A 14062-nucleotide genomic window follows, 5' to 3' on the forward strand; every position below is an offset into this window, starting at 1 on the left:
AAATGTTTGGATTTAATATGTTTTTTTATTTTTCATAAAAAGAGTTAGAGCGGTTTAGATTAAAATAAGAGTCCATGCAACTTCCTAATTATGAATTTTATATTTAAGACTAAATGTGGAGATTATGGTTACCCCATATCTACATGGCGATTATATTCCAGCTGGATATACGGTACCAAATATAGATAGAATATCTTTATGAGGACTCAGGTTAGATTCTAAACTTGTATGTCGAAGAGAATACCCGGGATCCTAGTCGGTTACGATTGTATTTTATCTGTAATCCCATATTCCGTTAGGATATGGATTGTATTTTGTAAAGCGGACTCCTTCCCCTATATAAGGAGGGTCCGTGTGCCTCTTGGGGCGAGATTCTTTTTTTCCAGTTTATACAATCAATAACACACTCGGCGGAATCATCCCCGGACAGGAGTAGGGTATTACTTCTTGAATAAGAAGGCCTGAACCTGTATAAAATCCTTCGTCTCCAAACCCATCCACTTTCCTAGCTTGATAGCCACCCCCTTTTATTATTGCCGAAATCTTGTTTCGACAGTTGGCGCGCCAGGTAAGGGTAGCGTCAAGTTCTCGCCGACTAAGTGCGATGGGTTTCGTTTCTGGCATCGACGACTTCGCCTTCCCTCCTGGGCAGGCGTTCCGGTTCGGCAGCCTCAACTTCATCACCAACGACTTCGGCAAGATCTCTCTCCTTGATTCGGATTCAAACCAGTCGGGGAGAGACCAGGTCCTCGTGCCGTTCGGTATTCCGAACTCGGCCAAGGCCTACTCCAAGATCATCCCTCCCGAGTCGGCTTCAAACCACTCGGACAAGATCCAATCTACTCTTCCGCGATCAGATCAAGACGACGGGTCCTATCCCCCAATCCTGATGAAACTTCCTGATGATTTGGCCGCTGTCTTCACAGTCAAGACATCTCCCACTCGAAGATCTAGGCGAGCTCCGGCTTCGGCCCCAATCCGATCTAGATCCAGGGAGGTTGGCGTTATACTCCAACCTCTTGGGACAATCTCGACGGAAGAGTTGGATGGCTACCTCAGCTCCCCCGGCGTCAGTTCTCGACCAACCGAGATCCTCGACTATGATGACTTCAGCCACCACTACGACCACGGCGACCTCGACAACTTCGACGACAGCTATGAGGACAACGAAACGGAGGAACAGCGCCAAGTCCGAGAAGCGGACCAAGATCGTGCACGCAAGAAGCTGAACGTCGCCGACTGGAGGAAGAGCGACAGCGACAAGAGCGAGAACGACTACAGCGTGAGCAACAGGATCGCGAACGAATTGCAAAGGAGGCTGAAGATCGACGACAGCGCGCCTTGGAATCTGGGTGGCGAGCGAGAGAGCTCATTGGGCAACAAGACGTCGATGGGACAGCGGTCTTTCGCACCCCCCAGCAGAACGCGGTTGCAGCAATCACTCTCCTCGACACCCTCCTCAAGGAAGACGCACTCAACCAAGCTGATCATGTAGTGAAAATCTTGAACCAGACGAAGACCATGATCGCTGCATCGGTTCCAGCCAACTCCGCAAGCACTCGCACCCCGACTGGTAGCCGAGTCCCTCATCTTCGATCTCAAGACTGTCACCAGCCAAGCCTCAGCATTGCCGGCGCCGGATCAAGTCGCAGGAGTAGGGGACATGATGAACGGTCTGTTCGTTCGCCTCCCGAACGATATAGGGAGCGCCGAGTTGAACTACCACACTCCCCACATCGAAGGCGCCCCATCGATCTTCGTGACACCAACAACCAGCGCCGCAGCAAGAGGCCATCATTCACCGGATCGCTACGACGACGACGTGGACGGAGTTGCTGCCTTCACAAGTGATCTGCGTCGAGTGGATTGGCTAGCCGGCTTTAAGCCGACTGGAATCGAGAAATATGACGGCACCACCAACCCTGAGTCTTGGCTCACCGTCTATGGTCTCGCAATCCGCGTAGCAGGAGGAGACAGCATTCGTGCTTTCAAGATGAAACTAAACCCGGAAAAGTGCATCTTCGGAGTACCGTCAGGGAAGTTGCTCGGATTTATGGTATCTCAAAGAGGCATACAGGCCAACCCGGAGAAAGTCAACGCCATCCTCAACATGAAACCACCAAGCTCCCAAAAGGACGTCCAAAAGCTGACTGGTTGCATGGCGGCGCTCAGCCGGTTCGTCTCACGACTCGGCGAGCGGGGGATGCCCTTCTTCAAGCTACTGAAGAAGACTGACAATTTCTAGTGGGGACCCGAAGTACAAAAAGCCTTTGAAAACTTCAAGAAACTTCTCACCACTCCACCAGTTTTGGCCTCGCCACGTCCACAAGAGCCGCTACTATTATATGTGTCGGCAACCTCCCGGGTTGTGAGTACGGTCCTGGTTGTCGAGCGCGAAGAGGAAGGCCATATTCAAAAAGTCCAACGTCCAATTTATTTTGTTAGCGAGGTTTTAGCCGACTCCAAGACAAGATATCCTCAGGTTCAAAAGTTATTATATGGTGTCTTAATTACCGTCAGGAAATTATCTCACTACTTTCAAAGTCACTCGGTCACGGTGGTCACATCGTTTCCACTCGGAGATATACCTCATAGTCGCGAAGCAAATGGACGGATTGTGAAGTGGGCCTTAGAGTTGATGTCTTTGGACATATCGTTCAAGACACGAACTTCGATCAAGTCACAAGCTTTAGCTGATTTCCTTACCGAGTGGACCGAGTGCCAAGAAGACATGCCAGAGGAAAAGATGGAATATTGGACTATGCATTTTGATGGGTCAAAGAGGCTTACAGGCACTGGAGCTGGGGTTGTTTTAATCTCCCCGATTGGAGAAAGATTGAGCTACGTATTGTGGATACATTTTTCTGCATCCCATAACGTGGCGGAATACGAGGCGCTACTCCATGGACTAAGGATTGCAATATCTCTAGGTATTCGCCGACTAATCGTCCGTGGAGACTCTTAGTTGGTTGTCAATCAAGTCATGAAAGAGTGGTCATGCCTAGATGATAATATGACCGCTTATCGACAAGAGGTACGCAAGTTGGAAAATAAATTTGATGGACTCGAGCTCACCCATGTCCTCCGACATAACAATGAGGCAGCTGACAGACTGGCCAATTTTGGTTCAAAACAGAAGCAGCCCCTTCTGATGTGTTCGTAGAACATCTTTACGAACCAACCGTACCTATAAAAGAAACAATTGAAGCCATGGATACTCAAGGCGTAAGCACGATCGAAACCGACTAGAGAGAACCTTTCATAAAATTTTTGACCAAACAAGAACTCCCTCAAGACAAAAATGAAGCCGAGCGGATTTCCAGACGCAGCAGACTTTACATTATTCATGAGGCTGAGTTGTACAAGAAAAGTCCATCAGGAATACTGCAGCGCTGCGTGTCTTTGGAAGAGGGGAGACAATTGTTGAAGGATATACATTCTGGTATTTGTGGTAATCATGCCGCCGCACGGACCATTGTCGGCAAAGCTTACCGGCAAGGCTTTTTCTGGCCTATAGCTGTGTCTGATGCTGACAAGATTGTGCAGACGTGCGAAGGTTGTCAATTTTTTGCCAGACAAATTCATCTGCTAGCCCAAGAGTTGCAAACCATCCCGTTGTCCTGGCCGTTTACGGTCTGGGGGCTTGACATGGTCGGCCAGTTTAAAAGGCCAATCGGCGGTTACACGCATCTCTTTGTGGCTATCGACAAATTCTCTAAGTGGATTGAGGCTAAACCAGTCATCACGATCACAGCAGATAAAGCTAGAGATTTTTTCATCAACATTGTGCATCGGTTTGGGGTATCTAATCGGATCATTAATGATAATGGCACTCAATTCACTGGCGGAGCATTTAAAGACTTTTGTGAAGACTTCGGCATTAAAATTTGTTACGCCTCCGTGGCACACCCCATGAGTAACGGACAAGTCGAACGCGCTAACGGCATGATACTTCAAGGGATCAAATCACGAGTTTTTGACCGACTACGTCCCTATGCTGGCAAGTGGGTAGATCAGCTGCCATCCGTACTTTGGTCTTTACGCACTACTCCTAGTCGGGCTACCGGCCAGTCGCCGTTCTTTTTGGTTTATGGCGCAGAAGCAATATTGCCGAGTGAAGTGGAATTTGAATCACTACGATTTCGGAACTTCAACGAGGAGGGCTATGAAGAGGGCCGAGTAGACGACATCAATCGACTAGAAGAAGCCCGAGAAGCAGCTTTGATTCAGTCGACTCGATATTTGCAAGGGTTGCGCCGTTATCATAATTGGAATGTTCGATCGCGAGCCTTTTTAGTCGGCGACCTGGTTCTGAGGAAAATTCAAACAACACAGGATCGGCATAAATTATCTCCCTTATGGGAAGGACCGTTCATAATTGCTGAAGTTACTCAGCCAGGTTCTTATCGACTCAAGCGCGAAGACGGTACTCTCATCAACAATTCTTGGAATATTGAACACCTTCATCGATTTTATGCTTAGGCATTTCGTTTGTATCTTTCCTTTTTGACTGCTAACTTCAAGTTTTTTCCTTGAAGTTTTCAGTCAGGGGGCTACTATGATAATAATAGAGTGTGATTTTTATCAATTCAATTTGCTTACTTGATTTATCATTGCCCTGTTTGGTCTTTCGACTTAGCCAATGAGGACTGAAGGTTTTTAATAGCTTTTGCGGGTTTTAGGGTCAATAAGGCTTGACAAAGGCTTTTAAGAAATCAGAAGCTAGGTATGGAACACCAAGCATAGCATAAATTCATCAGTATTGTACAAATTGAGCCTCCACCATCATTAATCATCAAAACCATTGGTACATTAATCAGTATCAGTCTTTTCATCATCAGAATTATCAGGACCAGTCGGTCGAAGATCGGTGTCCTGAAATCTCTCGACTACATCAGCAGCAATCTTGTCAGCGGCTTTCTGTGCATCACTCATAAGGTCAAGAGCAGCTTTTGACATTGATGCCATTGATGGCTTTCTGTGCATCACTGATAAGGACAAGAGCAGCTTCTTCGCTCGTCCCATCTGCAAAGCCATCAATGGCATCAATGTCAACCATCGGATAAAGAGATTTGGTCATCGCCAACGCCAGACTTGCTCCTATACTTCCAGCTTCTTTGATGTTCTTGAAATATGTATCCGGAGCGACTCTCAGCTTGGCTAAAATTTCAGAAGCATCAAGTGCACTCGGGCCATGGTTATTGAAGAACATCGCTTGAACAATTGGGGCAGCAGCGTTAGTAACCTCATCCCGGGCTCCTTCAAGTTTTTTGATCTTGCCAACTAGGACGTCGAATTGAGCTTGAGACTTGATCTTGCGGTCTGCATTAACAGATTCATATTAACGAGTCAGAATACAAAAGGCAATGGTTTTGGGAGTATTAATCGATAGTACCTTCAACCTCCTTTAAAGCTGAGTCCCTCTGTCTTGCCAGCTCTGTCTTGTCATTTTCCAGATCTCGGATCTGTTTCTCCAGCTGAGATATCTTGGCAGCTTGCACTACATTAACCCCGGTTAATCATGATTACAAAGACAACGGCACAAGTTAGTTGGGCAGAGTTTGTGCGTATCTTTTGATGAGCCACTCAGTTCAAAATTGGATTCCTGAAGCTCAGCAATTCGATCCCTCAGATCATGCTCATTTTTCCTGGCAAGCTCTTTTGTTTCGTACAGCTGACTCCTGATGGCTTCGAGGGTCCCGAGATGAGGGACTAGCCTCTCTAAGGTTGCCGTTTTAGCTTCGTTCCTAAGATGAATCCTCCGCAAGACAGTTTAATTAGCGCCTAGATTAAATGGCAAACGAGACGGTTGAGGTCAGGCGCTAAAGAGTTTACATTTACAATGCGGGTGGCTTGGCTGAGCGCCTTTTTCAGCAAGCATACCTCCTCGTCTTCTTTTTGCTTATTTATTACGATTCCTTGAGGCTGCATGTTGTCATCCCACCACTTGACCAGAATGGGAGGGCGTGAATTCTCAGCTGCTTGTATCCGGAGGATCTCTTCTTCATCACCAATCATTGGCCCTAGTGTATTCGTGAATAAAGGTGAGGAGATCAAATAAAGACTGTTGGATCGACATGATCTTAGATGGTGTGTTTACCTGTGATAATTCCCGGTCGGGAACGGGTGGACCCTTGTGTCCTCACAGGAGATCTGGTTTCTGAGTCGTTGCCAGCTTCTTTTCCGGGAGGACTGTTTGTTTGAGCTTCAATCTCGGGAGTTTTTTGGCTTGGCCCTGTATCCGACTGGTTTTCAGTCAGGGGCTCCTGGTGAACTCCGACTCCAGCTCCGGCCGACTGGCTCACAGTCGAGGGTTCGTCGCTGGGTTCTACATTGTCGCTTGCCTGCGGATTATCACTCGAGTGAACTTTTGCAGTCGGCCCGGTTTCTTTTGAGGGATCCGCTTCCCTGCCGGCCGGGTCAGAGTCTTTTCCAGAAGGATCTATATCAGATGGTTTCTTGCAAATTTGATTATCAGTATTATTGCCGCAATGGGTGTGCGTTAATGCAAGAGAGATCGTTATATGAGTTGCACCTAGAAGACTTCCTGATCTTTGGCACAGTGCGACTGGATGTTTTCTTCCTTGGAGTAACCTGTTTTGGTAGTTTCTTGGTTGTCTCTCGGTCTCCAGGCCTCCTGGCAATATCATCGGCTTCGTCGTCACTTAGAGCCAGCTTCCTTTTTTGAGAATCTGACTGGCTGACTGGATCAGAAGTACTTGGTTGAGTTTCAGACCGAATTCTGGGTCCTCTGCTCCCTTGCCCAATTTGGTGGTGGGGAGATCGGCGTTGAGTGATTGGGGGATTCGACTTCATCAAAGCAAATTCCTGAGTGTAATATCCTTCATTGTTAACTAATTCAACAAGAAAACAAGATTATATTTTGAGAAAGGTTGAAGTATATGAATACATACCGGTGGAGGAGGATTGAATGCGTTGAACGGTACGACTGGCAGCAAGTGTGAGTAGCTGACAACGATGGCGTTTGAGAAGATCTTATACATCCTTTCCTTCATGACCTTGAAGTCAAGAGAATCTGGATCTTCACGGTTTGGGTCATGCTTGCCGTCAAATTCGAAGGCTGTGCGAGATCTTTCTTTGATTGGAGCTAACCGACACTTGATAAAGTGCCGAGTGATCTGTTCTCCCTGCAAACCTTATTCCTTTAGTTTTAGCATGCGTTCCATCAGTTCCATTGCCTGAGCGGCTTCATCTCCCATAGGCAATGAGTTCCATGTGTCCTGGTAAACCGGAGGAAGACAGCAGTACTCGGGGAGTGCGGGCTCAGGATTCTGAACATAGAACCAGTTTGAATGCCAGCCTTTGTTTGAGGTTTTGAAAGGCATGGAGAAATATTTTTGGCTCAAGGTTCCTCTGAGTTGGAAACCAGCTCCTCCAACAACGCACGGTTTGCTTTTGTTTGGCTGGGGCTTGAGGAAGAAGATGCGGTGGAACAAGGCGAAATAAGGCCTAATGCCCAGAAAAGCTTCGCAGGCATGAATAAAATTGGCAATATGCACTATGGAGTTTGGATTCAAGTGATGCAAGCTAATCCCGTAGAAGTTCAGAATCCCCTGAAAGAATCTTGAGGTTGGAAGAGAAAATCCGCCATAGAAGAAATGAGCAAATACCACGATTTCGTGTGTGTCGGGGGTCGAGAATGCTTCGCCGAACGCCGGTCGCCACCCAATAATCTCCTTCGCTGGGAGAACGCCGTGCGCCACCATCTCCTTCAGATTATCTTCTATCACATCGGAGGGCGTCCACTGACTGTCGAAGCTTTCTCTCTCTTCCGCCATGAATGTGAACTGGATGGTTTGATTTGGTTCGAGATACGACTGGAAAGGGATGGGGAATAGGAGCGGTGGATGCGGGAGAAATTTCGTGAAATTTTTGAGGATGGATTGGAGCGGATTGATGAACCCTAGTTTGGCCGGCGCAGTTTTGCACTGTAGCAGGAAATGGGGAAAATGGTGAGAGTCTCGGCGGGGAAGACGAAACGGCGTTTGGACTTCGGTATTTTTAGGGTATCGGGAGTACTAATGGGCCTGGGCCTATACAGTACTTCAGCCCAATTATGTTTTCAGCGTGGCCCATTGTGATCCCTAGGGACTTAGGCGCTTTTTGCTTTGGCAATATGTGCTCACAATGATGTGGCCCGATGCTGTTAAAATCCTTTTTAACGCGATTCAATAATTCTTTGGAATTATTATGATGCATATGAAAAGGTGCCCGACAGAAAGGTGTTATACCATTTTTGTAAGCTTTTTTAGGCTGCAAAAGTTGTTTGGGTTGATTTGAGATGACTGATTTATTAATAGTCATTCTTTTAGCATGCTATATGCTTATTTTGGTTATGGTAAGGGTCACAGCCTAGGCTATTAGACTCATTAATTACCATGATTTTCTATCATGCTTGGTGGATCATTTTATGAGATTTTTACTCGGATTCCTATCGAACATGTCTATTTCTGGACCTTTGAGTGTTTATCACTCGGCCCTTCTTGTATTTTTTGTCCTTGATAAGTTCATGTTGAGAAGCAGTCGGCTGGGTATCTTACTAAGTACCATGCGGGCTTCGCTATAAAACCACTCGGTTCTTGACTATATGTTTAGTTTTTCAACTAATCACATAGTCGGGGGTTACACCTAATTAGGTGCATCTACTCGATGCACCATGTTTTATTTTCGCCCTTCACAGTTTCTGATTTTTATTGTTGTCGAAATCTTGTTTCGACACTAAACTAATAAGATAATATATTGATAGTATAACATGGATACAACTTCATATTTACTAACTATGAATTTTGGGATTATCAGTCTTTATGCAACTAAAACAAATATAAATCCATACATAGTTAATTTCAACTGTAGCACTTATTGTGAACTGCCATTTCAGAATATAAAGAAGAACAATTAGATGGTATTCATGTGGTCTTCATCTCGTAAGGGTAATTGAAAATCTTATATGTGGTGGTTATTGTTGTTAACGTTAATTATGGCAAGGGATCGAATTATATCCTTATCGAATTAACAAAGATTTAACATATTTGAATGATATAAAATTCCATAGGAGTGACTTAATATATGAAGATTTTAGACGAAATTTTACATGAGATCCACCTCTTGGAATTTTCCTTCGAATGTTTTGCTCTCATTCAATTATCGTATTTTTCTTGTAGCCTACGCGAACAGATATTCATGCATTTTATTGCGTTTTGCAATTCCCCGTTTTACACATGTGTTCCTGTCAAAACCTATGTCTATCATGTTCTTAGTTTTGCTAATCCTACTGCAAATGATGGTCTTGACTAAAGAGAAGTCCATACCAGTTACAACTCACTAACTATTATTTCTAAATTTTACAACTAAATTAATAAAATACTAAATCGGTATTCCAAGTTGAGTACTCCATATTTATTAAGTGGATTTGATTAAAAAATACATTATTTTTGCAATTACCCAAAAGTAGTACACGCACTACACATCCGCGAGTTTGCTTTAACACACGCTCAAAGAAACAGAGATCAACGACAAATCGCTAACTCGGTAAATTCTTGATGAAAACGTGTTGCGATAATTTACTAGTTATTAATTTCGAACTTCATAAGTATATTAAGCTCTTATATTAACAAAGTGCTAAGTTGGGAGTCCAGGACAGGTAAACAATAATTATTTTCAATTCAAATAAAGAAATATTGAAGTTTATTAAACCCTAAGAAATAAATTGAAACATATTTTATGTTACGTAAAATCTAAACAGTGCGCGCTCTCGTTTTAGTCTAATCATGCGACGCACCTCCGACCGTCCAATCTCGTTATCTATTTATTTTCGGCTTACGTTATCGCTTTCTCCACTAGTATTTGACTGCAGAGAGGCTGACACACCCACGTGGCAGGAAGGACTGAGATAGACATGTATGCCTTTTTTCTCTTCAAATAAAATTTTCTCTCAAATTACTTATCCGATCTACAATCCAATTACACAATTGTGTTCGTTACAATTAAATTTTCACAACAAGATCTTACATGATTATATTACGATGAAAAAATATTTATATTTGTAAATTACTTTTATTATATACGTAAGTTACTTTTATCATATATATAAGTTACTTTTAGATTTGACTAAATTACTTCTTAGACATATAAAAGTAAATTTAATAAAGTCTAAAAGTAATTTATATATATTATAAAAGTAAGTTAAAACAAAACGGAAGTAACTTTGTCACGACATTAGAAGTAAATTCATTGTAGGGATAAAATATGAATTTATATAGAAAACTTTATTTAATCAGTACAGATCAACACACATATGTTTAACAAATTTTAAAAGTAAGTTCAATGTTAACTTCAACACACATAAGATACATACTATTGCATGTTTCAAATTGAAAGGAGACACTAGATGGAGTATAAACCAGCTACGACTAGCTGTGTAGTCATGTCCAATGAAAAATGCATGCATTAAAGTTACTTTCTTTTGTTCTAAGTTACTTCTATAATATATGTAAATTACCTTTAGGCTTTGCTGAATTTACTTTTTTATGTCTAAGAAGTAACTTAGTGAAATCTAAAAGTAATTTAGACATATCATAAAAGTAATTTATGATTTTTCATCAAAATATAATCATGTGATATCTTGTTATAAAGATTTAATTATTACGAACACAATGGTGTAATCGGATCATAGATCGGATGAGTAGTTTAAGAGAAAATTTTATTTAAAGTATAGGTGGATAGAGTCTCTCATAGATAGAGTGGTAGCCGGTTACCACTAGCTGTGTAGTCATGTTCTTTATGTTAGTCAACATAAATAAACCCTTGGTGCACTGTACAAAATTTGGTATAGCTAACTCGATCATTATGCTTTTATTTGGATTTGCATGGATCGATCTATCTACACGATGTTAACATAGTGTGAATATATCAAGAAATAAAAAAAAGCAATTTCTAACTTCTCTATTTAATATTTGGCCGGATCAAGTAAGTTGATGCAGTACGTATGTATGCACTGTTTCTGTAGATTCAGCAAGGCAATTAGCATAGCTGATGGATACGAATTATTGAAGGAGAGCTGACAGGAAACTAATTGCTGGATCAATTATTCGTCAAGTTGATGTTATACATACGTATACCTTGTTTCTGTAAATTAATCAAGGCAATTAATATGGCTGAGAGATAGAAACAAACTTACTATGGTTGGATCACCAAATAGAGGCTTCTATTGAATCCGATTGATCTCATCCTCTTAATTGACACAGTAACAACATCGTCATGCACAAAGGAAACTTTTATCATGGATCTTGCCGGCTGGCCATGACATTGTTGATGATTTCAGATCAATGAGAGAGAGCTCGATTTTATCTTCTCTTGCGATGGCCGGACGGTATCAGGAAGCAGATCCATCTCCCTCACGGTATTAGCTTCCGAGAGTTCATATAGATTTGACGTGGTTTAACTAAAGGTGGCCCACGAAGTTAACTAATTAAACACAAATAAGATTTTCTTATTTGCGGTCAGGATAAAATAATCTAACTAATCAATGGTCAGATCTTTCTAATTAATGTGGGAGCTCGAAAAAAGTGTCCGATTATTAATGTGGAAGCTCGAAAAAAGTGCCCGATTAGATAGATAGATAGATAGATAGATAGAAGGTTGGCTACAATCTCTATCTTACTTATATATTTAATATATTTGTTTTAGAGTTTGTGTTAAGCTAGCTCTTACAGTAGAGCCAATACTCTTGATTTTTTGTTACATCACTTCTCCATATAAGCTTATAGTAGGTATATAGAGAGGTTAGGGTGAGCGTTAGCGACAGCCTCCGGTGCCTTTTGTGTGGATCCAAAGACGAGCAATACCATCATTATGCAGGGTACAGGAGGCGCTATACAACAAGAAAACACACCACCCAAAAGAACGTACTCCTTCCGTCCCAATATGTAGCAATATAGAATAGGATCAGAACCACCCTAAAAGTATGAATCCGATCTCATGTCCTAGCTTGCTATATATTAGAACGGAGGGACCATATTATAATGGAGCCAATTAGCTATGCGTATAAAACTAGACCATCACACCACCAGTACATTTCCGTCAACTACGATCTTGGCTTTATTTTAATTGCATAACTACCACAAAGTTTTACTACTGATTCCTCACCACGTAAACTATGCTACTCATAGTTGACATGTCGGAGTGACTATCTTTGTTGGCTTGTCATGGCCTTCCCTACGGCAGTCAATAAGTTTCTCATTGTCAGGTTGGCCAACAATATTTGTATGTCAAATCGATTAAAGATCACAAGGTACTCTCAATTATTTTGAACATATTTGGGTGTCGTATGATCAGTGTAGTAAAATGCATGGTATTAGATATATCATGCATATCAATTAATTATGTGTTTGTAGCCATGATATTATCTAGTCTAGCTTAATCTCCTTATAACATGGGAGGAGAAGAAAAAAATAAGATTGAGAAGATATGCAAAATGAGGTGATCCATTAGTATATAATTAGTTAAGGACTAACTATTTCAAATTTTAAAAATGGATTAATATAATTTTTTTAAAGCAACTTTCCTATTGAATTTTTTTTTAAAATGCACCGTTTAGTAGTTTGGTAAGTGTGCACGCGCGAAAAACTATGTGTTTTCTCTCTTAATCCCCAACTAACGCAGCCAGGGCACTAGTTAGAAGAATCATTCACATTATTGTTGGCTTCATTATTGCGCAATATCATGTTTATAGTCATCTAAAATTATCAAAAAACATCAGCCGCTCTTTTCGATGATCTAAATTATGTTAAGGTCGTGCAACTACAGTAAATACGATGACAATTGGCTGTCCGATTTTCAGTTAGTTAGGATGTCTATCGATTTGGCGGACACCTGACACACATGATCCAGCTTCAGATCAACAAGATCCGAACCCGGCAATCACAGTACTACGATTTCTCTGGTTATCAACCATGTGTTGCCCAGCTGACCTTACCGAGAAGACTAATTCTAGAAAAAAATGACATGTACTCCTAATAGTATCATACATATTGTCAAAGTCTCATATTCAAGTTTATTCTATTTTAGTCGTAAAAAAATCTAATAGTTGCAAATCGAAGAACACAGGTAAGAACGAGAAATATAGTAACTCAATTACAGATGAATGATTAAGATCTCAAAGTTGGGTTCTACAAACCAATAAACAACTAAAGTGTTCAATGATAGATTAATATAAGTAAATTCTAACTCTAACTTAATGCAGCTATTGAATATATAAGTTCTCGGTTCAACCAAGGATCCCTGGACATGTTCCTAATGGATTTCAACACAATACATGGCCTGACACCTTGAAAGATAGTGACACAACACTCGGATTGATTCTAGATGCTCTCTTGTTTCGACATTTCCGTTGACTCAGAAGGAATTTGGACGTGGAACTAAATCCATTGGAAAGATGGTCTCACTAGCTTTCCATATATATATGTAGAACATTAAAAACGGATTCTCAATAAGATGTGAGCGATGATTTTAGTGTGGGAAGCTCCTAGATTCTGGGGTATACTCGTACTTTATATGAGGTGGGCCTCTATCTTGATTTGAACGCAAATGATGAACTTGCCCATCTCCTAGCTTCTCTTCATAGTTTACAATCATTATTAGATCATTAGGTAGCAATCTTTTCTCACAATCATATAAAGAAGTACTTAGAAATAAGCTCACATGTAAATTCAATTGTTGGGCGCAAGCTTTGGTGATTGTACCTTGCATAATAATTTGAGGAGTATTATGCGTATCCAAAGGAGTGATGTCCTCATCAAAATAAACACCTTAAGTCTCCTGCTTTCCTTCCACACGCATGAACGCAAGCCACTCACATAAACAACACTAGTGAGTGCCATCGCCTCCCCACCCCACGTGCAGTCCGAGGTTGACGAGACCTTGCCTGATCAAACTCCTCCCTCCAGCTCTCCTTGCTCGTCCTCTCCCTAAGCCCAAGCGACGATGAGGTGCATGCCCCTATCCCGACGGCCTTCCCAGTCTTTGGCAGCTAAAGCTGCGGAGA

The sequence above is a fragment of the Oryza glaberrima genome, chromosome 6, assembly GCF_000147395.1.
Source record: "Oryza glaberrima chromosome 6, OglaRS2, whole genome shotgun sequence".
NCBI lineage: Eukaryota > Viridiplantae > Streptophyta > Magnoliopsida > Poales > Poaceae > Oryza > Oryza glaberrima.